We start from the raw sequence: 24,376 nt of genomic DNA, 5'->3' as shown, positions 1-24,376 counted from the left end.
AGTTTCTTTTTCTGTGCAGGGGTTACTTAGATCCCATTTGTCTCTTTTGGCTTTTGTTGCCACTGCTTTTTGTGTTTTAGTCATGAAGTCCTTGCCTGTGACTAAGATCAGAGCAGAACTGAAGGAGATAGAGACACAAAAAAACCCTTCAAAAAACCAATAAATTCAGGAGCTGTTTTTTTTTTTTTAAAGATCAACAAAATAGCTAGATCGCTAGCCAGACTAATACAAAAAGAGAGAGAAGAATCTAATAGATGCAATAAAAAATGATAAAGGGGTTATTACCACCAATCCCATAAAAATACAAACTACCATCAGAGATTGCTACAAACAACTCTATGCAAATAAACTGGTACATCTAGAAAAAAATTGGATAAATTCCTGGACATGTACACCCTCCCAAGACTAAACCAGGAAAAAATTGAATCCCTGAATAGACCAATAACAAGGTCTGAAATTGAGGCAGCAATTAATAGCCTACCAACCAAAAAAAAATTCCAGGACCCGACAGGTTCACAGCCAAATTCTACCAGAGGTACAAAGAGGAGCTGGTATCATTCCTTCTAAAACCATTCCAAACAATACAAAAAGAGGGAATCCTCCCTAACTCATTCTATGAGATAAACATCTTCCTGATACCAAAACCTGGAAGAGACACAACTAAAAAAGAAAATTTCAGGCCAATATCCATGATGAACACTGATGCAAAAATCCTCAATAAATTACTAGCAAACCAAATCCAACAGCACATCAAATAGCTTATGCATCACTATCAAGTCAGTTTCATTCCTGGGATGCAAGGCTAGTTCAACATATGCAAACCTATAAACGTAATCCATTACATAAACAGAACCAAAGGCAAAAACCACATAATTATCTCAATAGATGCAGAGAGTAGGCCTTTGACAAAATTCAACAGACCTTTATGCTAAAAACTCTCAATAAACTAAGTATCGATGGGGTGTATCTCAAAATAGTAAGAACAATTTATGACAAACACACAGCCAATATCATACTGAATGGGCAAAGACTGGAAGCATTCCCTTTGAAAACGGGCATAAGATAAGTGTGCCCTTTCCCACCACTCCTATTCAATATAGTATTGGAAGTTCTGGCCAGGGCAATTGGGCAAGAAAAAAAAAGTGTATTCAATTAGGAAAAGAGAAGGTCAAATTGTCTCTATTTGCAGATAACATGACTGTATATTTAGAAGATCCCATCGTCTCAGACCAAAATCTCCTTAAGATTATAAGCAACTTCAGCAAAGTCTCAGTATACAAAATCAGTGTGCAAAAATCACAAGCATTCCCATACACCAGCAACAGACAGAGAGAGTCAAATCATGAGTGAACTCCCATTCACAATTCCTACAAAGAGAATAAAATACCTAGGAATATAGCTAACGAAGAATGTGAAGGACCTCTTCAAGGAGAACTACAAACCACTGCTCAAGGAAATAAGAGAGCACATAAGTCATGCTTTAAGTACTCAGCAAAATACTGACATATAATAATGACAAAAATAAATATTAGCTTTCGTGACTACATTACTAACAAAACCTTATGGTGGAATAAGTCATCTTACATTAGGCACAGCACCTCATACCTCATTAATTCAAAATCATGTAAATTCTGCAATACCTTAACAATTTGTACCTATTCCAAGAGATAAATAATAAAAATATGTGAGCAAAATAAATAATGAATATAGAAGTAACTTTATATGTTCTATGTTTTTAAAAAGTTTGTAAAAGTACAGACTATTTGGGGGCCCCATTGGCCACTTAGAGGAAAATAACCATGAGAAAAGGAGTTAGACTGATGAACATCTGGAAATTCACTGAAGGAGGCACTATGGTTCTGATGATAGTGGCACATTGAACTTACGAAGGGAAACTCTTGAGTGTTAGTGATAGCTGAGATTACATGTCAGAAGACATTAAGTAAAAAGAGAAAAGGGACAAAAAATCTCTTTCTTAGGCAACCAAAACCTAATTGGGTGAATGGAGGTGGAAGGGTAGATAGAAAATGATAGGTTTCGGTCCAGCTTCTTCTATCTACTGCCTCTGATTTAGCTTGCTCTTATTACAATCAGAAGCTACTTTAAAGTTCCATCTTCACCACTAGCCTGTGAGAGCTAGTCAGCTCAGTAGGAGTAGAAATGCAAGACTTCCCTTTTCCTATGAGACCTAGATATTGCAACTCCTGTGGGATGTTGATATTGATATAAGATTAGTGGTATGTGAGGAGATCCATCTTATGGAAACCACACACTGACAGAATGCAAGGAAATCACTCTTACAGGACCAGAACATGCCACTAACTTAGTATGGGGTTTCTTTCTATAGGAAATCAGCCTTTTGAGCTTGCAAAAATTACCCAGACAAAATGTCTCCCAGCAGTTAACCAACATAAAAGACGTACAACTTTGGATATAATGCTGCAATGAGAAACCCAGTTATTTCTATCTCACTACCTTCCTCTAGATGCAGAATGGTGCATGTTATGGACTGAAGATTTGAGTCACCCCAAAAATTATGTGTTGAAGCCCCAACCTCCATGTGACTGTATTTGTAGAGATAGGGTCTGTGAGGGGTGATAAAAGTTAAATGAAGTCATCAGCAATGTGTTCTGATCCAATGAAGCTGGTGTCCTTATAAAAAGAGAAAAGAGACACCAGAGTTAGCTCTTCCTCTGCAGCATGTGAGGACACTGCAAGAAGGTGGCTGTCTGCAAGCCAGGAAAAGATCCCTCACTAGGAACCGAATCAGCCAACACTTTGATCTTGAATACCCAGTCTGTGGTATTCTGTTATGGCAACCCAAGCTGACTAAGACACTAAAGGAGTGAGAAGATACACCTGGGTTCAAATTCAGATTTTAAAACCCCTATGACCTTGGAAAAGACACATAAACTTTCTATTACCTATTTCTTCATCTGTAAAATGGGGCTCATAATCTCTTTTTTAAAAGGTCTTGAAAACATCAGCTAAGATAATGTTTGTAAAACACATGGCCAGAAGAGACTGTTTATTTCTTCATGTTTCCACCAAAAACCACCTCTCACACATCTGTCTGACAGTGGAAGCAGCACAATGAATGAGCAAGACACAGTCCATGTACATAGGGAGCACATTCTGTACTTCGGGGAGATGTATTGGTTCTTTGCACTAATCCTGAAATAATTTTATGAATGGGCCTCATGTGATGAGTTAACTCCCAGAAATTGTATGCAACATTCTACATGTATGAGAACTTTGCTGATAAAGAGACCAGCCCTTTCATCTAAGTCTCAAAAATGAGTATGGCCCTGAAAAGCTGAGGAACCAACCATGGTCTAACCTATTAAATGTGGGTAATAATGTTATCTAGCTCAGAGAGTAATGATAATCAACCAAGACAGCTTATGTAACTCTTCTTTTGTGTCCTTAATATCCAAAAAGGAGTACATTGTTTCATTGCCCAAAGAATCTGCTCTTCCTGGAAGCCAATTAGGAATAGAATCTGTGCCCAGGAAATAGTGTAAATATCACCTTTTATCATTTCCCTTGGGTCTCCATTCAATCAATGACAAGCTCAGCTCTCCCAGGCTCACAGTAAAGTAAATCTGTGCACCTGACTCCTCTTCCTTCTGCCCCGAATTGAGACTGTCCTTTTTGACTTCACAAGTTTCTTACTTTGTTTCTCTATTTTTCACCTGCTATGAGAACTCTCATCTCTTGCACTAGATATTCGTTTCCCCAGAGTGGAGTTTTTTTAAGTATTTTTTAATGTTTAGTGGGCATATAGTGGGTGCATATATTTATGTGGTTCATGAGATATTTTGAAACAGGTGTTGATATGATTTGGCTCTGTGTCCTCACCCAAGTCTCACCTTGAATTGTGACAATCCCCATATTTCAAGGGTAGGGCCATGGGGGAAACAACCTTCCACCTCCATGGTGTGATTATCTCCATCTGAAAATAATCGAATCATAGTGGGCATCCCCATGACTCAATTATCTTCAGGTGAAGATAATCAAATCATGGGCTTGATTTCCTCCCATGCTGTTCTCATGATAGTGAGTGAGTTCTCACAAGATCTGATGATTTTTATAAGGGCCTTTCCCCTTTGCTGAGCACTCACTTCTCCTTCCTGCTGCCATGTGAAGAAGGACATGTTTGCTTTCCCTTCTGCCATGATTCTAAGTTTCCTGAGTCCTCCACAGCCATGCTGAACTGTGAGTCAATTAAACCTCTTTCTCTACAAATTACCCATTCTTGGGTATGTTTTTATGAGCACCATGAGAAGAGACTGATACAGGTATGCAATGTGAAATAATCACATCAGAGAGAATGAAGTATCCATCCTAGAAGTATTTATCTTTTGTGTTACAAACAATCAAATTACAAACTTTTAGTTATTTTAAAATGTACAATTAAGTTATTATTGACTATGGTCACCCTGTTATGCTATCAAACGGTAGGTCTTATTAATTCTTTTGAACCATGTTTTGTATTCATTAACCATCCTTACTTCCTCCACCCCAGCCCCCCATTACCCTTCCCAACCTCTGGCAACCATTCTTCTACTCTCTATCATCATGAGTTCAGTTGTTTTGATTTTTAGATCCCACAAATAAGTGAGAACATGTGATGTTTGTCTTTGTGTGCTTGGCTTCTTGCAATTAACATAATTATTGAGTGGAGCATTTTTGAGGCAATGGAAAGTTGCTCTTGCCACTATTGTCGTATCTGTCAAACACTCCTCTTCTTTTAGAAATGAGGAAAAAGAGAAGTAAAATGGGAAAGAAAATCCTGTGTTTTTACATAGATTGAAAAACTTAGTAAAATGCAAAGTGAAATAGTAATCATCAACATCATCTTGGATAAGTCTCACTAAGGGCTTATTGCACTGTAGACATTGGGATAAGTGTCATCTGCAGATCCGCTCATTTAATCATTATGAAAATTCTATGAGATGAGAATATTATTATTCTCACTTTATAAATGAGAAATGCAGGCTTACAGAGGACAGGTAATTTGAGGGGTGGGTGGAGTGCTCAGTTGAACATAAGCAGACAGAACATAGTTTGGAACTTGGTCTCTTACTAGTCAACCAACACTATCCATTCGTCTAAGTCTCAGTTATTATTTTCAGGCCTTTAGAGCATTAACCTTTAGACTTATTTAGAACATATGTAATATATAATATATTATTGCTATATCAGGCAGATTATTATGGAATTTGGTTTGTGCATGTTAATAGTTTTATGTGGTAAACAGAAAGATCTAATTTGAAATTCTTATGGCTGCTTTATGAGTCACAACCATTTAACATTGGTCCAGTATTTCTTATGAGAATGATAAGAATATGAAGAAAAGTATTTGAGTGTCAAAGTAGTAATGGTCACCATGTTCTACTAACTAGATAGAGGCAGGGTGTTGGCACTTACCATTTACTTTGTGAAGCGTGTTTGCCTTAACCAAAGACATTTCAGTTGACTTGGCCTTGCTCATTTCTTTGGATTAATCAAGAATGAAATTTTGGTTTCTCCTAGCTAATCATACTATGGAGTCCTGCAAAGAAATCATGAGAAAATAAAGGCTCCATGTTATCTTGACTCTTGTCTAATTCTGAAGGGTTTGGAACCTGCCCCCTTCTGTCATTAACCTGTTTCTTCCTGTGAAGAGATAGCCTACACTATTACATGGCCTTAAATCCATGAGAAAACTGAAAGGAACTGTGTATGTTTTACAAACCACAGTCCCAGGAACACTGTATACCCCTGATCCCTGAGAAGCCAAATTATTCAAGGCTCATGGGACGTGTGTGGCAGAAGGTGCTCAATGCAGCCATTCAAGGAGGAAAGACTGGGCTGGTCATAGTTCTCACAGTTGGAACTTCCTCTTGAAGGTTGCAGAATCCTTTTTCGTAGAAGGAACACATTAATCAACAATCCAAATGAAAATGTCACTGAATCTAGATTACACTAAGGTACAGGGGAAATTCTGACTAATGAAGTGGAATTAAACACAAGAAAAATAACTTGAAGTGGACATATCAGTTCTTTCTCTGTGTTTAGCATCACACCCATAGCGATGGGGCACGGGTGTTTGTTAATATCGGTGGACTTTCTTAATGTTCACAGCCTAGGCAAGATATCCTCCTTATTAGCTATGGAGTGAGGAGCTTTGTCAGCCTTTCCACAGCACAGAGTAATATCAGAATTTGTCTCAGTGGAGAGAATGTCCCTTTCTGAGTAGTTTTTGTGGGTGAAGTGTGGTTATTACTGTCATTATTTCTTTCTTGTGGAGGGATTATCACAAATTAGGTGCCATATGGGGTGGTAACTTAGTCCCCATCCTGCCAGGGCCAAGCATGATTTTGCACGGATTGAACTGAATGGGAATTCTCCCTAGGGTAGTTCAAGCCAGCAAATAGCTTTGATGCATTTCAAGCTGACAATATGATTTTCAACTGTCTTCCATGAAGCCTCAGAGCCACTTCAGATCTTTGTCATATGCCAACCCCGGTGGGGACAGGCTGACTTTCGTCTCTTTATTTCTTCCTTTGGGAAGCTCAAAATTCAATCCCCCTGGAATATTTTATGAGAATTCAAATCTAGGTTGGCATGAGGGGAAAGGCAAGAGACAAGGAGCAGACATTTCCATGGGTCACCTAAATTAAATGTAGCATCTGGACCTTCAGTGTTAGAAACTTAAAACGTTGGGTGTAAGATAATAAGAAATAACATCTATTAGACGCTTTTGTTGCAGACATTGTTGTAAGAATGTTATAGACGTTGTTTCATTTAACCTACAATCCCATATAGAAAGAGCTATTATTGCTTCCATTACACATGCAAGGTTTTGAGAGGTGGTTGGATAAATAACCCACCTACAGTACCACAGCTGGTAATCTGCAGAGACAGACTTTACATTTAGGTGTTCTGTCTGGTTCCAAAGTCCACCAGACAATTTGTCTGTAAGCTTCAGACATTTCAGAGGCTATATTTCTCTAAATTAATAGGAGCCCAATTTCTTACAGAGTTTTCAATTAAATAATGACTTCTCATCTGCTCTTTTCCATAAAATTCTTGGCATGCAAGAAAATTCAGGAATCTTCCTGTTGAAATACTGGATCTGGCCTTAATATGAAGCTACTGCTCATATTCATTTTAAAAGCAGTTCTGTTTCTCCACAGACATCACTATCTGTATTTGAGAAGCTGTCTGAAAGAGCCTTATTATTGCAGCATGTTGCTGACAAGTAATGCACTGTTGCCATCTATTGTAATGGAGAGTTAAGTTGATTTACTGCAAAGGATAGTGAGCTAATAGGAAGCATTCACTATGCTGTTGGGAACCACAGTTCATTGTTCTCCTCTGTTCAGGAGCATCTCTCAATTGCTCAGGGCAAGCAAGCCACATGCCTTGCTCTCATAAACAGGATTTGACCAAAAGAACTCCAAAGCCCCTTAGTCCAAGATCATGAATCCTATTTACTGATGGTGAAACTAAGGAAGATGATGCAATTTTTTCAGCTTTTCCTTTAAGCTCAATGGGAAGTATTCATGCCCTCATTTGCCAAAGCCACACATTGAGGAAGATATTGCTCTAATATCATTAGAGCCATGAGGCTGGGTCTAAACTCCTAGGAGCTTCAAAGTATGATGGTGAAGCAGATGCCTGTCTGTCCTTTTATGTTGGCACCATCACCTATTCCCCAATGAGATGCAAATAACGGTTCACTCATTTTGGAGAACTATCTATAGCATCCCGTTACCTCCTTGCCTTCTGAGCTGATCAGACAACCTTAGGAGGCCCTTGATGCCTACTTCCTTCCCTGCTGGCCTTAAATAAATTTGTGATCTGCTGATCAGTGCTTGGATTATTCACAGGAGCAGCCTGCATTTTGGGATTCCTCATTTCGGACCTGCCATGGAGCAGGCCTGGATGTGCTGCCTATCTCTGGAAAGCACTGCAAGGCAGTCAGCATCACTACCTGTTCAGTCTTTGGCCGTTTCAAGTCTGGCAAGCTGGAACAAGTCTCAAATAGTGTCAGTTCTACTAGGAAATTAACCTGGATTCTGTTGCATTTATGCTAAGCCTTTCTGGCTTGTTCTCTTTTCTCCTGGGCCAGGACAACTCACCCTTCAATTCTCCATTCTTTCAGCTTTCCCATATTTGTTGCTTCTCCCTTTTAAAATTTATTTTTGTTTTTTAATTGTTTAAGAAATTAAATATCAGTAGCTTTAGGGGTACCAGTGGGTTTTGGTTATATGGATGAAGTATATGGTGGTGAAGACTAGAATTTAATGCACTCATCACTTAGTGTACCCAATAGGTAGTTTATTATCCCTCACTCCCCCTCCACCCTCCCCCATTATGAGTGTGCAATGTCCATTATACCACTGTGTATGTCTTTGTGTCCCCAAGAGCTTAGCTCCAGCTTATTAGTGAAAACTTGTGGTACTGGGTTTTTGATTTTTACATTACTTCACATAGAATAATGGCCTCGAGTTCCATCCAAGATGCTGTGAAAGACATTAATTCATTATTTAATATCCAAGCAGTATTTTATAGTGTATATAAATCATATTTTCTTAATCTGCTCATTGGATAATAGGCATTTAAGTTGGTTTCATATCTTTGCAATTGTGAATTGCGTTACAATAAATGTATGTGTGCTGTGCACTAGAGTCTTTTTGATATAGTGATTTATTTTCCTGTGGGTAGTTACCCAGCAGTGGATTGTTGAATCTAATGGTAGATCTTCTTTTAGATCTTTGAGAAATCCTCATACTGTTTTTCATGGAGATTGTGCTAATTTACATTTCCACCAACATTGTACATTCATTCTTTTTTCACCACGTCCACATCAGTATCTACTGTTTTTTTTTCTTTTTTTTTTTTGGCATTTCAGTAACAGTCATTCTGGCTGGAGTAAGGTGCTATTTTATTTTGGTTTTGATTTGCAATTCCCTGATCATTCAGTATGGAGATTTTTTCATAAGCTTTTTGGCCATTTGTATATCTTCTTTTGAGGAATGTATGTGCATGTCCTTTGTCTACTTTTTAATGGGATTATTTGTCTTTTTTTCCTGGCTGATTTGAGTTGACTTGCAGATTCTAGATATTAGTCTTTTTTGAATGCATAATTTGCAAAAAATTCTCTCATTCTGCAGGTTGTTTACTCTGATGATTATTTCTTTTGTTTTGCAGAGATTTTTAATTTAATTAAGTTATATTTATTCATTTTTAGTTTTGTTGCATTTTTGGGGTCTTAGTGATAAATTCTTCCCTTAAGCCAATGCTGGAAGAATTGCTTGTATAATTTTTACAGTTTCAGGTCTCAGATTTAAGTCTTAATATATCTTGAGTTAATTGTTGTGCAAAGTGAGAAATAGGTATCCAGTTTCATTGTTGTGTGTGTGACTATCCAATTTTCCCATCACCATTTATTGAATAGGGCATTATTTTCCCAATTTATGGTTTTCCATGATTTGTCAAAGAACAGTTGGTTGTAAATGTTTGGTTTTTATTTCTGGGCTCTCTATTCTGTTGCATTGGAATATGTGTCTACTTTTATGCCAGCACCATGCTCTTTTGGTTACTGTATCCTAATGGTATAATTTGAAGTCAGGTAATATGATGCCTCTGGATTTGCTCCTTTTGCTTAGGATTGCTTTGGTAATTCTGGCTCTTTTTTGGTTTCATGTGAATTTTAGAATTTTTTTTAAATTCTGTGAAAAATGATATCCATATTTTGATGGGAATTGTACTGAATCTGTAGAATGCTTTGGACAGTATTGTCATTTTCACAATGTTCTTTTGATCCATGAGCATGGGATGTACTTCCATTTGTTTGTGTCACTTTTGATATCTTTCAGCACTGTTTTGTAATCAAGGAGGTGAAAGATCTCTACAAGGAGATCTCTACAAAGTTCTCTCCTTGTAGATATCTTTCACCTCCTTGATTAAATATATTCCTAAGTATTGTTTGTAAACTGTTGTAAAAGAGGTTGAGTTCTTGATTTGATTCTCAGCATGATAATTGTTGGTTTGTAGCAGTGCTACTTATTTGAATAGATTGATTTTATAATCTTTTACATTACTGAATTCATTTATCAGAACTAGGAGTCTTTTTGAGAAACATTTAGGGTTTCTAGGTATAAGATTGTATCACCAGCAAATGTAGTTAGTTCGTCTTCCTGTTTTCCAATTTGGGTGCCCTTTATTTCTTTTCTTTTCTGATTGTTTTTACTAGGACTTCCAGTACTACATTGAATAGGACTGGTGAAAGTGGGCATCCTTGTCTTTTTCCAATTCTTAAGGGGAATGTTTTGAATGTTTCCCTGGTCATTATAATGTTGGCAGTGGGTTTTTCATATATGGCTTGTATTATTTTGAGTTATGTATGTTTCTTCTCTATCTAGCTTGTTGAGTAATTTTATCACAAAGGGATGCTGGATTTTATCAAATGACTTTTCTGCGTCTCTCGAGATGATCATATGGTTTTTATCTTTTAATTCTGTTTATGTGATGAATCACATTTACCGACTTGCTTATGTTTAACCATCCCTGCATCCCTGGTGCAAGATCCACTTGATCATACTAAATTATTTCTTGATGTACTGTTGGATGCAGTTTGCTAGGAGTTTGTTAAGGATTTTTCATCTATATTAATCAGATATATTGATTTGTAGTTTTCTTTTTTGTCTATGTTCTTTCCTCACTTTGGTATCAGGGTAATAACGGCTCTGTAGAAGGAATTAGGGAGGAGTTCTTTCTCCATAATCTTTTGGAATAGTTTCAGTAGAATTGGTACCAATCCCACTTTCAATATCTGGTAGAATTGGGCTGTAAATCCATCTATCCCTGGGCTTTTTTGTTGTTGCTGGAAGATTTCTCTTATTACTGATTCAATCTTACTGCTTGCTATTGGTATGTTTAGGATTTCTAGTTCTTCCTGATTCAAGCTAGGGAGTGATATGTTTTTTGGAGTTTGTCCATTTCCTCTAGATTTTCTAGTTTGTGTACATTGATTTGCTCACAGTTATCTCAAATAATCTTTTGTATTTCTGTAGTGTCAGCTATAATGTCTTCATTTTTTTTTTTTTTTTTTCAAATTCAGTTTACTTAAACCTCTCTTAGTTAATCTAGGTAGTGGTCTGTCGATTGTGTTTATTTATTTTAAACAGATTTTTGCTTTTTGTTTCATTAATTTTTCTTTGTTTTTTTGTTTTGTTTTGTTTTGTTTTTTGGTTACATTTGCATTTAAATCTGCTTTGATCTTTGTTATTTGCTTTCTTCTGCTAGTTTGGGGTTTTATCTGTTCTAGTTTCTCTAGTTCTTTGAGTTGTGACATTAGGGAGTGAGTTTGTGATCTTTCAGAGTTAATGATATAGGCATTTAACACTATAAACTTCCCTCTTAGTACTGCTTTTGCTGTATCTCAGAGGTTTTGAGGCCTGTGTAACTATTATTATTCATTTTGAAAAAGTTTAAAAATCTATCCTGATTTTATTGTTAACCCATAAATTATTCAGGAGCAGATTGTTTACTTTCCATGTATTTGTATAGTTTTGAGGGCTTTTTTTGAAATTGGTTTCTATTTTTATTCCACTGTTGTCTGAGAAGATATTTGATATATTTCAATTTCTGAGACTTGTTTTGTGGCCTAAATTGACAAATGTTCCATGTACTGATGAAAATAATGTATATTCTTCAGTTCTTGAGTTGAATGTTCTATAAGTATCTGTTACATCCCATTTTAGTCAAGCACAGTTTTCATCCAATGTTTCTGTGTTGAATGTCTGCCTTGATGATCTGTCCAGTGTGCTCAGTTGGAATGTTGTTGTGTATCTCTTTTCTTATTAGTGTTAATTGATTTATAAATCTAGGAGCCCTGAAATTAGTTGCATACATATTTAGGATTATTATGTGTATGTTGACCTTCTTTGTCTATTTTACTGTTGTTTTCTTAAAGTCTTTTTTATATTGTATAAAAATAGCTAGTCCTGCTTGCTTTTGATTTTCATTTGCATATAATATATTTTTCCACTGCTTTACCTTGAGTCTATATGTGCTAAGTGTATCTCCTACCGACAGTAGATATTTGGTTTGTGATTTTTTTTCTTTAATTCAAGCTACTAATTTGTGTCTTTTAAGTAGAGAATTTAGACTAATCTACATTTAACTTTAATACTGAGATGTGGGGTGCTATTTCAATCATTGTGCTGATTATTACCTAGCGGGTTTGTTTTCTTCATTGTATTTTTGTTTTATAAGCCTTGTGAACTTTATGCTTTCAGGAGTTTTCAATCTGGTGCATATCAACTTTTTGTTTTAATACTTAGAACTTCTTATAGCATTTCTTTTAAAACCAGTCTAGCACTGACAAGTTCCCTCAGCATTTGCTTGTCTGAGAAAGATTTTATTTCTCCATTCTGAATTTTATATTCAGAAACTTAGTTTTTTTAGTATAAATTATTGGCTGACAATCTGTTTAAGGAGGCTAAAGAAAAGACCTCAGTTCCTTCTGGCTTGGAAGTTTCTCCTGAGAAGTCTACTGTTAGTCTGAAAGGTTTTCATTTACAGGTTACCTGATGTGTTTGTCTTTTCTGTTTTGTTTTTAATCTTTGTTTTCCATTTGTCTTCTATTTACAGGTTACCTGGAATAATTCTGCTGTTGTATTTACATCCTTGCCCCCAGAAACTTAAAGTCTCATGCTTTTAGAATTTTTTTTCTTTAGGTTGACTTTAGTTGGCCTAATGACTATAGGTCTTGGTGATGTCCTTTTTGCAGTGACTCTCCAGGAGTTCTTTGTGCTTCTTGTATTTGAATGTCTAAATCTCTAGCAAGAACAGGGAAGTTTTCTCCAATTATTCCCTCAAATAGGTTTTCCAACATGTTTTTCTTCTCCCTCAAGAAAACCTATAATTTTTAGATTTGACCATTTTATATAATCCCACATTTCTTGGATACTTTATTTCTCTTAATTATTTTTCTTTATTTTTTTCTGGTTTTTTTTTTTTTTTTTGAGACGGAGTTTCGCTCTTGTTACCCAGGCTGGAGCACAATGGCGCGATCTCGGCTCACCGCAACCTCTGCCTCCTGGGTTCAGGCAATTCTCCTGCCTCAGCCTCCTGAGTAGCTGGGATTACAGGCACGTGCCACTATGCCCAGCTAATTTTTTTTTTGTGTGTGTTTTTAGTAGAGACGGGGTTTCACTATGTTGACCAGGATGGTCTCCATCTCTTGACCTCGTGATCCACCCGCCTCGGCCTCCCAAAGTGCTGGGATTACAGGCATGAGCCACCGCGCCCGGCCTCGATTTTTTGCTGATTAGGTTAATCTAAAAGTTTGGTCTTTCAGCCCCGAAATTCTTTCTTTCACTTGGTCTAGTTTACCATCAAAACTGTGCACTGCATTTTGCAGTTTTCTAAATGTGCCTTTCACTTTCAGAAGTTTGGATTGGTTTTTCTTTAAAGTAACTATCTCATTAGAAACTTTTCATTCATATCCTGAATTATTTTAAAATATCTATATGTTGATTTTCACCTTTCTCTTGTTTCTCTTTAGTAACTTAATAATCAAACTTTTAAATTCCTTATCTGATGTTTCAAAGATTTCATCTTGGTTTGGATCTATTGTTGGAGAGTTTGTATAATCTTTGGGGGGTGTTCTAGAGCCCTGCTTTTTCATATAGCCAATATTAGTTTTCCAGTTCCTTTTGATTTGGGTAGACTATTTGTTATAATTATTTTGTATTAAATTCATTTTTTTCATTTCTTGTTTTTTCCCTTTAGGTTGTAACTTTAAAGTTAATTATTTATTGTCACCTAGCTTCAGCTCTGGGTCCTTTCAGTGGTGACAACCATGTATGAGCTCTTGGTTTTAGGGAATATGTGTGCAATGGCTTTCTCATATTCTGGTTGTAGTAGCAATGTTCTGGGTGTGTGAGCAAGTTCACTGTCTCCTGTCAGGCTTGTGACCACCACCTGAGTTAGCTAGAAAATTTTGTGAGATCTACTGTGAGGAAGGATCAGGAACCTCAGATTTGGTGCTTCATTGGTGATAATAAGAAACCCACTTCAGCCCTGAGGCCCATGGGACCCCTCTGATGATATAATTTGTATCTGTTTTCTTATGACTCCTAAGGAAAGTGAGAGAGATTCAGTTATTTATTAGAACCCTCCAAATGTGTTTTCTATAACAATTTTGAATTTTAGAAAGTTAAAAAATATATTAATAGTATTTTTCTGTGGTGCAATATGAAGATAATTCAAACACAAGGAAACTTTCCTAAGGGGTGCAAAAGACAGTAGTGGCTTCTGGAATGTTCAACTCCCTTATTTTCCTCATGAGTTTCTTGTCTCCACTCCATTCTTCAGATCAGATCAACATATACTTGTGAGTTTAAACTACCAGTCAGGCACTGGGCAAGGGGCTGAGATTCAAAATAAATAAGAAATAATCTTTAATCTCAATGACCTCATGAAGTTGGATATAATATATAGATTTCTCCAAAAGACTATTTCAGTGACATGATAGAAGTGTTCATGTAATGGAAGGGAAATTTAGCAAACTTTCTTGGAGGAGAAAACACCTGAGCTGAAACTTGAAGGGATGACTAGGATGAGTGAAGAATAAGCAAAGAATATAAGAAAGGGACAGTTTCGTGACTGGGTGTGAAGCTAACTGCACGAGTTCGATGTTAGTAGAGAGTGAAGTGTACAGAAAGAAGTCATTCAAAAATGTATTATTTACAAAGCAATTACAGTGTAGGCAAGCACCACCTCAGAAACCTGGAAGGATTCTGCTGTCATGATTACATCCCTGTCCCCAGCAACTTAAGAATCTGGGTGCCTGTCAGAATCAGTGAATTACTCCGTGTACCAAGCCAAAAGACTGTGGTTGGTTCCACCGAAATCTTAAGAAAATTGTAATCCTATGGATAGAAAGCATAGCAAGAAAAAAATGTTTGAACAACATTTGTATGCACACTTTACCCAGGCAACGTTGTTCTCCAAGGCTCTAGCAAAGAATGTTAGCTCTAGTATTAGAAACAATGGACGGTTGTGTAAAACTCCAGCTTGCAAACCTATCACATGGCTCTACTGCCAAACTTGTCTTGGGCCCACCTTGCTGGATTTGGCTTAAATTGCCAACATAAAGATGAATCTTCTGCATGCCCTATACCTCATTGGAACTCTTACCAGGGATGTGGTAGCAGTAAAAAGCAACATAAGCATGGAGCTCTAAACTCAGTGAGAACACATCCAGCAGGAATAAGACAAAGTTGGAAGTGTATGTTAGGGTCGCACAAGGCCCATCTCTCTGTCTGCAACCAGCAGAGAAAATCCTCAATTTCGCATTATGATCATTATTCTCTCCATAAAGGAAAGGACAACTGCCTCTTCTAATGAAATAGTCTTTTCTTCCTGCTTGAATCAGCTGATTGTACTCTCTTTTAGGATTATATCATAATGGTCATTTAATCTAATACAGTAAAAAGGAAATCAGCAAAAATATCTTAATGACCAAGAGTTATTACCCAAGCCACTTAAAGAAAATTTTATCTACTCTGTCTTTCACAGATCTGGGATTTTATCTATACAAAGAAAGGGGAAATACAGTTTCAGAATTCTGAAGTAAGAAAAAGTTTCTGATAAACAAATAATAAAATGTATGATTTGATAAATTAGTTTTTGTGCACAAAACTTTGTAGCATTTAGATCACTTAGCCTCTTCTAAGAAGGCTCCTCAGAAATACCAGTTCATTGGGAATTTTCCCTCTACTCTATTCCTAGAGTGAGTAAATGTCTATATTTTAATTTAGCTCTTAGTCACATGAGATTTATAACATTCCTTGTATTATGTATTGAATTGTTACTTATCTATTGTATTGGCATTCAACATCATATGGTTTTATGAGGTGGCTCAGCATAGAAGAAAATATGTAGTTTTAGGGAAAGAAAACCTGAATTGCTCATTTTATAATGAGGAGGACTGGTACAATTACATAACAATTCTGAGTCTTGGTTTCCTTTTCATGAAAATAGGAAAAGTGGTACCCATTTTGTGTGGTTATTATGAGAAAGAAGTAAGATACATTTATAGTATCTAGCATGGGAATAGGTGCTTATTAAACTATTACTACCATTAAAGTCTCTTGTTATTGAGGCTTGGGGAAAGCCATTTCCCATGTGAGAAGTTCAACTATTCTGAGACTGCCATGCTGTGAAGTAGCTGCACATAGCTACTTCTCTCTCTGTGCATGCAGCCTACACATGGAAAGGCTGCATACACAGAGAGAGTGGGAGCAAGAGACAAGTCCAATCATCCTCAACTATTCTAGACATCTCAGCCCAGGCACCACACACAAAAGGGAAAAACGTTTCACTACAACTGTGGGAGAGGCTCCAAGCAAAACCAGCTAGGTGGGCCATTCAACTCCCAGAACAGTGAGAAATAATAATGAGTTGTGTTGAGCAACACAAAAGATTATTATTTCCTTTAAGCAAGTATTATTCATTGCATATTTTGTCTTTCCCAATATTTAGCTTTCTACATTATGCAGCAATCACTGTTAACAGGTAGATGAACTACTTTCTCACTTTATGTCTTTACTACACTAAACTAGTGATACACCATGTCAGTAAGTCTCTGTAAAGACACATTAATCTTGAAGCACTTGTCTGTTTCTCCATGTGTTTTCACAAATGGGCTCTCTTTTTCCAAATGTGTATAGAGAGGTAATCATATACCTACACAGATAGTGATTATTTATTGAGAGCACATGGTATGTAAACACTAAGTCCAATTTATCCATAAATCCTAAGAACAAAAACACCAGAAAAATATCACAATAAAATAGATATTATTTGTTTTATATTTATTTTGGGTCCCAGAGGGAGATCTATGATTTCATAGAAAGTGGGAGTAAAAATTCTCAACCTGAATCCAAGAAAGGGTACTAATTAAAATGACAAGATCTATATTTCATTTTTATTTATAAACTGATTTGCTATTGCGAAAAAAAATTCTCATAGAAATTTGGCCTCAGCAGTAATTGCACTTAGATGTGCATTTAGTCTTGAGTTCCCAGATATTAAAAAAAAACAAAAAATTAATTAAAAAGATCAAATTTACTCATGATCTGAAAAAGAAGCATGCATATTAGTTATTTTGAAGAGACAAACAGTTTTTGGCACTAAATTCTGCAAGCACAACCTAACACAAATAATTTTATTTTGGTCCCTGATTAATAATGAACAATTCTTTCAAAAGCAACTTTTCAAGAAGATTTTAAAACTTCTTTTATAGGGAAATTACTTGTAGTGATCCTAAGGAAAAATAGGGATGTAATGTTAAATTTTAATTCAGTGAAAGCATTTTACTATGTCTGGTGTGATACCGGCAGAAGGGTTATGATCAGCAGGAGCTGGTGGTGAGCTGCTTTTCTGGAGAAGCAGAGAGAATTAATCTTTTTCAGTCCCTGTAGTGAAGTTAAAAAGAGAGAGAGAGAGAGAGTTGAACACTGAGACAATGAAATATAGAGAAGATGACAAAAGCTGTGTAAGAGAGAAACCAGAGCTAGAGCCAAGAAACTATCATCTGAGATCAGTAACGAGTAAACCAAGTTGAGCTGATGAGAGAAAGAGGTACAAGAAAGAAGAAGACCCCAAATGTCATTGAGTGCACAAAACCCCCAATCTAAACCAATTTTCTGTTGAACTGGACTAGTGTTTATGATGCTCTAAAGGTGTTCTCTGGCTCCTGATAAATTGATGGGATGATAAATAAATACCACCTCATTTTTCTTTGCTCTCAGTGCAAATTCATGCAATACAAACTAAAGAAATCCTGAAAGAATAATGATTAGCACTCTCTGCAGCAGATTCTAATTTTTTGAAATTTTTTTTTCACATGAGTCAAAGACAAGGTATTCTAGACTAAGCTCTGACAAGAATCTTCGGTTCAAATTACTGGCAGATCATTAAGGTAACATCCATTTACTTTACATTTTGGTGGTCCAGATGATGAAACTAATATTCTGAGTCTTAGGTTTCTCTGTATAAAAGATCATCATGTCTTCCCTCAGAGCTGAAAACAGGTATATAGGACTTATATATAGGTATGTAGGCTGGGCATAGTGACTCAAGCCTGAAATCTTAGCACTTGGGAAGGCCGAGGTGGGACAATTGCTTGAGGCAAGCTTGACACCAGTTGGGAAAACATAGTCTTATTTTTATAGAAACTAAAAAAAAAAAAAAAAAAAAATTAGTTGGGTGTTGTATTAGGCACCTGTAAGTCCCGGCTACTTGGGAGGCTGAGGCGGGAAGATCACTTGAGCCCAGGAGTTCAAGATTGCAGTGAACTATGATCATGCCACTTCCCTCAGGCCTGGGAAATAGAGCACAACTCTATTTCTAATCTCTCTCTCTCTCTCTCTGTCTCTCTCTCTCTTTCATCTATCTAATCTATCTATGCATACCTATATAAAGATGTATAGGTATGTACTAATTTCTCAGTTGTTTTATATTGAACATAAATAATTATCACAGAGTTCACTCAACTCTATAAATTTATCCACCATTTATTTACAGAAGTTCATAATTAGTCACTGAAATAAATGCAAGAAAGATCCTTAATGAAACTCAGTTCTAGAAAAACTGACAGCATTGTGTCATATATAGATCAGAGGTTGACAAATATTTTCTATAAGGGGCCAGATCATAAATATTTTAGGCTTTGCAGGCCAGAAGGTCTCCGTTGCAATTATTTGACTCATTGTGTGTGTGTAAAAGCAGCAATAAACAATACATAAACAAAAGAATGTGGCTTTTTTCTAATAAAACTTTATTTACAAAAACATGCAGTGGGCAGTATTTAGCTCTAAGGGTAGTTGGCCAACCCCTGGTGAAGAAGCACTACATACATATATGTTATACTTTAAAACCATATATATGCAATATATAATTATATCATTTCTACATTTTATATAACTTATTGACAACATTGATATAATATTCAGCTGGTCTTTGTAATAGTTCTCTGATATTTTTCAATAAAAATATTATAATACAAAATAAATAAATGAGAATTTAGTTTGTATTAATTACTGTATAGGTGTTATTGCATATGACTTCTAAATTTCCTCCTTTATAGAAACAAGTTTAATTCACACTATGAATAAATTGAGTTGTATGAGTTCGTTTTTTGTTTTGTTTTGTTTTTTTTTTGAGACAGAGTTTCACTCTTGTTGCCCAGGATGGAGTGCAGTGGTATGATCTCAGCTCACTGCAAACTCTACCTCCTGGATTCAAGCAATTCTCCAGCCTCAGCCTCCCAAGTAGCTGGATTACAGGCACGCACCACCACACCTGGCTAATTTTGTACTTTTAGTAGAGATGGAGTTTCACCATGTTGGTCAGGGGTGGCTTGAACTTCTAACCTCAGGTGATCTGTCCACCTCGGCCTCCCAAAGTGCTGGGATTACAGGTGTGAGCCACCACGGCCAGCCATGAGCTAGATTTTTAAGTGTAAGATACTAAGACTATTTTATGGGGAATATGCTAAGAGAAATTGAATTTTAAAAAGTAAAATGCTAAGATTATACTTACATGTGTAGGTGGTAAATGATTCTTTGCCTTTTGATCTATGTATATTTGTAGATGTCTTCCTCAAAGACAGTTAAGACTTCAAATAATGTTTCTTGCTCTTGTTACCAATATATGATAGGCTTCTTTCCCTAACAGGAAAAGATTTTTTATCATTCGTGGTGTGCTTTCGAAATTCTATTAAACATAGGTAATTAAAGGGCCAGATTCATGTTTATTTTTGGTAAATTTCTGGCTTTTAGGACTGCCATTTTCCTTATGTTGGCATTTTAAAATTAAAGATCAATATGATTCTTAAAGAGGGGTAAGATTCTATTTTTCTTGGAATTAAGAATACACATTTATTAGTTTCTAAAAATTATTTTATAATAACATTTCTACTAGTGTTCATTCAAAAAACTTATAACACCAATATTAATAATGAAGTTTAAACAATACAAGCATCATTTTTAATGATTTATTATTTCATTTAAAAGAAAAGCAAACAAAACTATCTCCAGTTTCAGTTTTCCTAGATCTTACCTGTTAGAGCTTTCCCACCCATTTGTGACCTGTGGAAGTAGCACAGTACAGCAGAAAGAAGATAGGCTTGGTAGTAGCAGAGACTTGAATTGATAACCCATCTCTCAACTCAGTTGTGCATAAGTTACATAGACTCTGTGTGCCCCAGTTTTCTTAAGTAACTGGAGATCTATGATGCTTGCTGCACACTTACTATGAAAAAATAAAATAACATATGTATTAGTTTCTTCTCACACTGCTCTAAAGATACTACTTGAAACTGAGTAATTTATAAAGGAAAGAGGTTGAATTGACTGACAGTTTTGCATGGTTGGGGAGACCTCAGGAAACTTACAATCATGGTGGAAAGAGAAGGAGAAGCAAGTACCTTCTTGATAAGGCAGCAGGAAAGAGAAAGAGCAGGAGGAAATGTCAAATACTTATAAATTATAGGACTTGTGAGAACACACTCACTATTATGACAACACCATGGGGGAATCACCCACATGTTCCATTTGCCTCCTACCAGGTTACTCTCTCCACATGTGTGGATTACAATTCAAGATGAGATTTGGGTAGGGACACAAAGTCAAACTATATTGATGTATTACAGAATGTAAGTACAGTTCATATCTCTTCTCTTGCTTTTAAGAGGTACTATCTGCTGGGCACAGTAGCTCAGCCTGTATTCACCTGTAATCCCAACACTTTGGGAGACTGAGATGGGTGGATTACTTGAGGTCAGGAGTTCGAGACCAGCCTGGCCAACATGGTGAAACCCTGTCTCTACTAAAATACAAAAATTAGCCAGCCTTGGTGGTGGCCGCTGCAATGTCAGCTACAGGAGAGGCTGAGGCAGGAGAATCACTTGAACCCAGGAGGTTGGTTTTGCAGTGAGCTGAGATCACACTACTGCAATATAGTCTGGGTGACAGTGAGACTCCATCTCAAAAAAGGAAAAACAGAGGTAATATCTATCAGATTCTGGAAATTCCTTTTTTATTTATCACAAATACCATTCTTTATACATGTGAGTACTAGTGAAGAGAACGCCACCCAAGTAAAGGAAACAAAGTGGGAAGAATGAAAGGAGAAAAAGAAAGCTTTAAAACTGATTGCTTCCTGGAGAGGAAGAGCACCCATTCCTCTAACTTTTTTGAATCCTTCAGCTACAGCCCAAGAAAGAACTAAATGAAAGAAGAGGGTAATTGCTGATTATTTAAAGGGTAATTGTTATTAGCTGAGATAGAATGATCACATTTCAAAGCTTCATAACATTTTTTCTTTTAAACAAAGAAAGTATTTTCGTTAAATAGTATATAAAATTGTTCAGGTTAGATTTGGTCATGATGTCTAGGATGAGATAGATGAAAAATTTGGCTTAAACGCAGGGTATTGCTGGTATTTGCTGAAGCATAGAGGAGGAGAAATTGGAAGTTGTATGCATGAGAAAGATTATTTTATTTAAAAAACCTGGGCATGATATATCTTCAACAGGTGGAGTTTTCAAGAACATCAGCTGAGTTGCTTCTCAGATTTACAGCAGAAAATGAAGTCAAAGAAGGGATTTTTTTCATCTGCAGAGTTCCTAATTCACAGGAATAGCAAGATTTTCTTTGTAAATTGATTTTTGAGTTATTCATCTGAAGTGTGAAAGAACCCACAGTATTGTTTTCCTAGTAAACATTTTTTTTTGTTTGACTGTTCTGTTAACCCCTTAACCTTACCAGACTTTAACTATGAGACTTTTTGAGGGCAGAGTGATTTCTTAGAAAAAGAGATTGGAAGATTCAGAAATGTTACACTATTCCTCTCTGTCAGGTGCAATTATGTTCCCCAGAGATTTTTCATCCCGGTTATCTATTTATATAATGTCAAGTTATCATGTCAGGACACCCTGTGGCAGGTTCAGCTGTTGAAGTGACTGTGTGAGTCCCACTCTGGACTGGCCATTGCTCACTCACTTTCTCTCCAGGTGACTAAAATCGGGTTTCATGCTGATCACCCTGCTGATTCTCCTTGGAAAAGTTTGCCAGAGTTTCTGTTGCCTGCTAGATTCACAAAGCCCACTCAACAAGTTTCCTAAGGAGTACACCCTCCTATTGATCATGTGTTGAACGTAAGAACATTTCTGTGAGTAGATGTATGTGAGTTTGTGCAAGAGAGAGATGGAGAAAGAACATGCTTTCTTGTTGAAATAAAACAGAATTTGTGAATAGGAGCAGACAGTTTTTGCTCCTGCTTGACACTGTGCATAAAAAAGAGGCTTGTGTTTCAGTTTTCTTAGGGGCTCAGTACCAGTGATTTTCATCTGTCTGTGTGTGTGTGTGTGTGTGTGTGTGTGTGTGTGTGTGTGTGTATCAGGGGGAAAGGATTTGGAAACATGGGGAGATTTAGGAGAATTCCTGAAGGCAGATTGACCACCACCGCAAAACAAAAAAAAAAAAATCAGGATTAGACATAATCCTTTTCCTTTCAGAGTATGAGGCATTCATAGGACAACACCCACTTTCATAATCAAGCAATTGCTTAAATTTTCATAGTAATACGAAAGTCTGAATGAGGTTTCATGCTACTCTGTAAAGAGGATGGAGCAACTCTGGGACAGGGCTATGGTTCCAGGCAAGAGCTGGGAGGAGATGATAACAGTCATTGGTTACAATTACCTGGGTTTCTCTTGGTCTCTGAGTTTCTGGCTAGAATCTCTCATTGGCACCAAACTCATTCTTATACAATGTCAGTCTCTGCATGGATTAAAAGCCTTTAAAAAATTTTTTTTGCTGGATCAAATCACTCTATGAGTCTAAGGTCTGAACCTAACATTCCATAATTTCAGTTTAATTAGGTTTATATTCTAGGAAATGTTTTCCTGCCAACTTCTACAATAAGATACTTGTCAGGCAGGAGCTAATCTTCAGTGCTCTCTGGACTAGTTCATAATTAATTTTAAGAACAAAAGTAGATTTATTAAAATTACTCATGTTGGACCATGTTGTCTGAACTAGAGGGCAAAATAAATAATCTCCAGGATTACTTTGCCACCTACTGTCCAGATGTTAGCATGGAGTACGATGAAGATACCTTTTTGGGCCACCTCAAGCTGTTTAAAATACCCCCAGCCCCCTCCTCAGTAATTTGTTACCAGCAGAGATTCTGGCTTGAGCAGCCATGAATTCCTAGGAGATAGAGGTTTCATGGGCACATTTTTACACATTCCATTACCATCAGGAAAGAAATAATTTTCCTCTCCAAGAGCAGACAATTGTTTCTAGGCTTGATTCTCCAATACTGGTGAAGTGTGTCTGTGTGTGTGTGTGTGTGTGTGTGTGCGTGTGTGCGTGCATAGGACTGGCAGCAATGAGGAGGCTTAATGTGTGTTTGCATTTGGATGGAAGGATTGATACTTGGAAACACTTTGCCAGGAGCATTTAATGATTGTCAATGAAACAAAGATAGTGAAGGGAATTAGCTTCCATGCTTCATCTGCAGCTCCTATCATTAGTCTAACTTCAACTAAGTAGCATGCTAGGCCCCTAGAGGACTAGCTGTGTGTTTCTCCCATAAAACATCGAAGTGGAAAAGATGTGGCACAGTAAAGAACACCACAGAGGGCTCTTGAGTGCCATAGGAAGCTTTCTAGATGGAAATAAAAGGGGATGTAAAAATGCACAACGCCACAGTCATGCCAAGCAGTCTCCTTAGCCAACATAAATGTTAAATCATATAGAAACTACTAGGAATGTTTTCAGTAAAGATGGCTTCACTGAAGCCATGCACAAAGATGATGAGAGAGGAGAGGACTTTGGGTAGGTACCATCTTGTGAGGACAAATAACTAATAACTGAAGACATTGGCTCTGGATTGCTTGCTTGGGTCTTTGGCTAAAATTATAAACAACCGCCACAACCCCAAAACAAACATATTAATCCAGCGAAGCTCACATTATTTCTTCTACCCATTGACCTTAACTTCTCCACTAATATCCCTCTAAGACACTGACTTGAATACGTGTTTTACCAACCAATTGGGTCAGTAATGGTCATTGATAAGGGGAACAAAAGCCCCAAATTCAATCAAAACAAATCCTATATCTTTATCAGTCACACACAATTTGAGGACATAAAGTCTGGATAGGATAGTAGTAAGAAACTCACCCTTTTATCTAGAAATAAGGGTAAAGATATTTTCATTTAGAAAAAGAAATATTGCAAGTAATTAAATCAAATACCCATATTGCAATACCATGAAAGAGCCCTAACTTTTC

General features: G+C 36.7%; 1 long non-coding RNA gene across 1 annotated transcript; it reads right to left on the bottom strand.

Annotated features, from left to right (window-relative positions):
- Positions 1–5,433: 5,433 nt before the first annotated feature.
- LOC118146686 (uncharacterized) lies at positions 5,434–20,527 on the bottom strand. The gene is made up of 4 exons (XR_004732527.2): positions 20,468–20,527; positions 20,134–20,325; positions 19,615–19,742; positions 5,434–5,557 (listed from the first exon to the last, which is right to left on the bottom strand). It is a non-coding gene; the product is annotated as an uncharacterized LOC118146686 (long non-coding RNA).
- Positions 20,528–24,376: the final 3,849 nt, after the last annotated feature.

This window comes from Callithrix jacchus, chromosome 13 (assembly GCF_049354715.1).
Source record: "Callithrix jacchus isolate 240 chromosome 13, calJac240_pri, whole genome shotgun sequence".
Taxonomy (NCBI): domain Eukaryota; kingdom Metazoa; phylum Chordata; class Mammalia; order Primates; family Cebidae; genus Callithrix; species Callithrix jacchus.
Note: the sequence above shows the minus strand (reverse complement) of the source record. Positions and strands in the feature narration are given on the sequence as shown.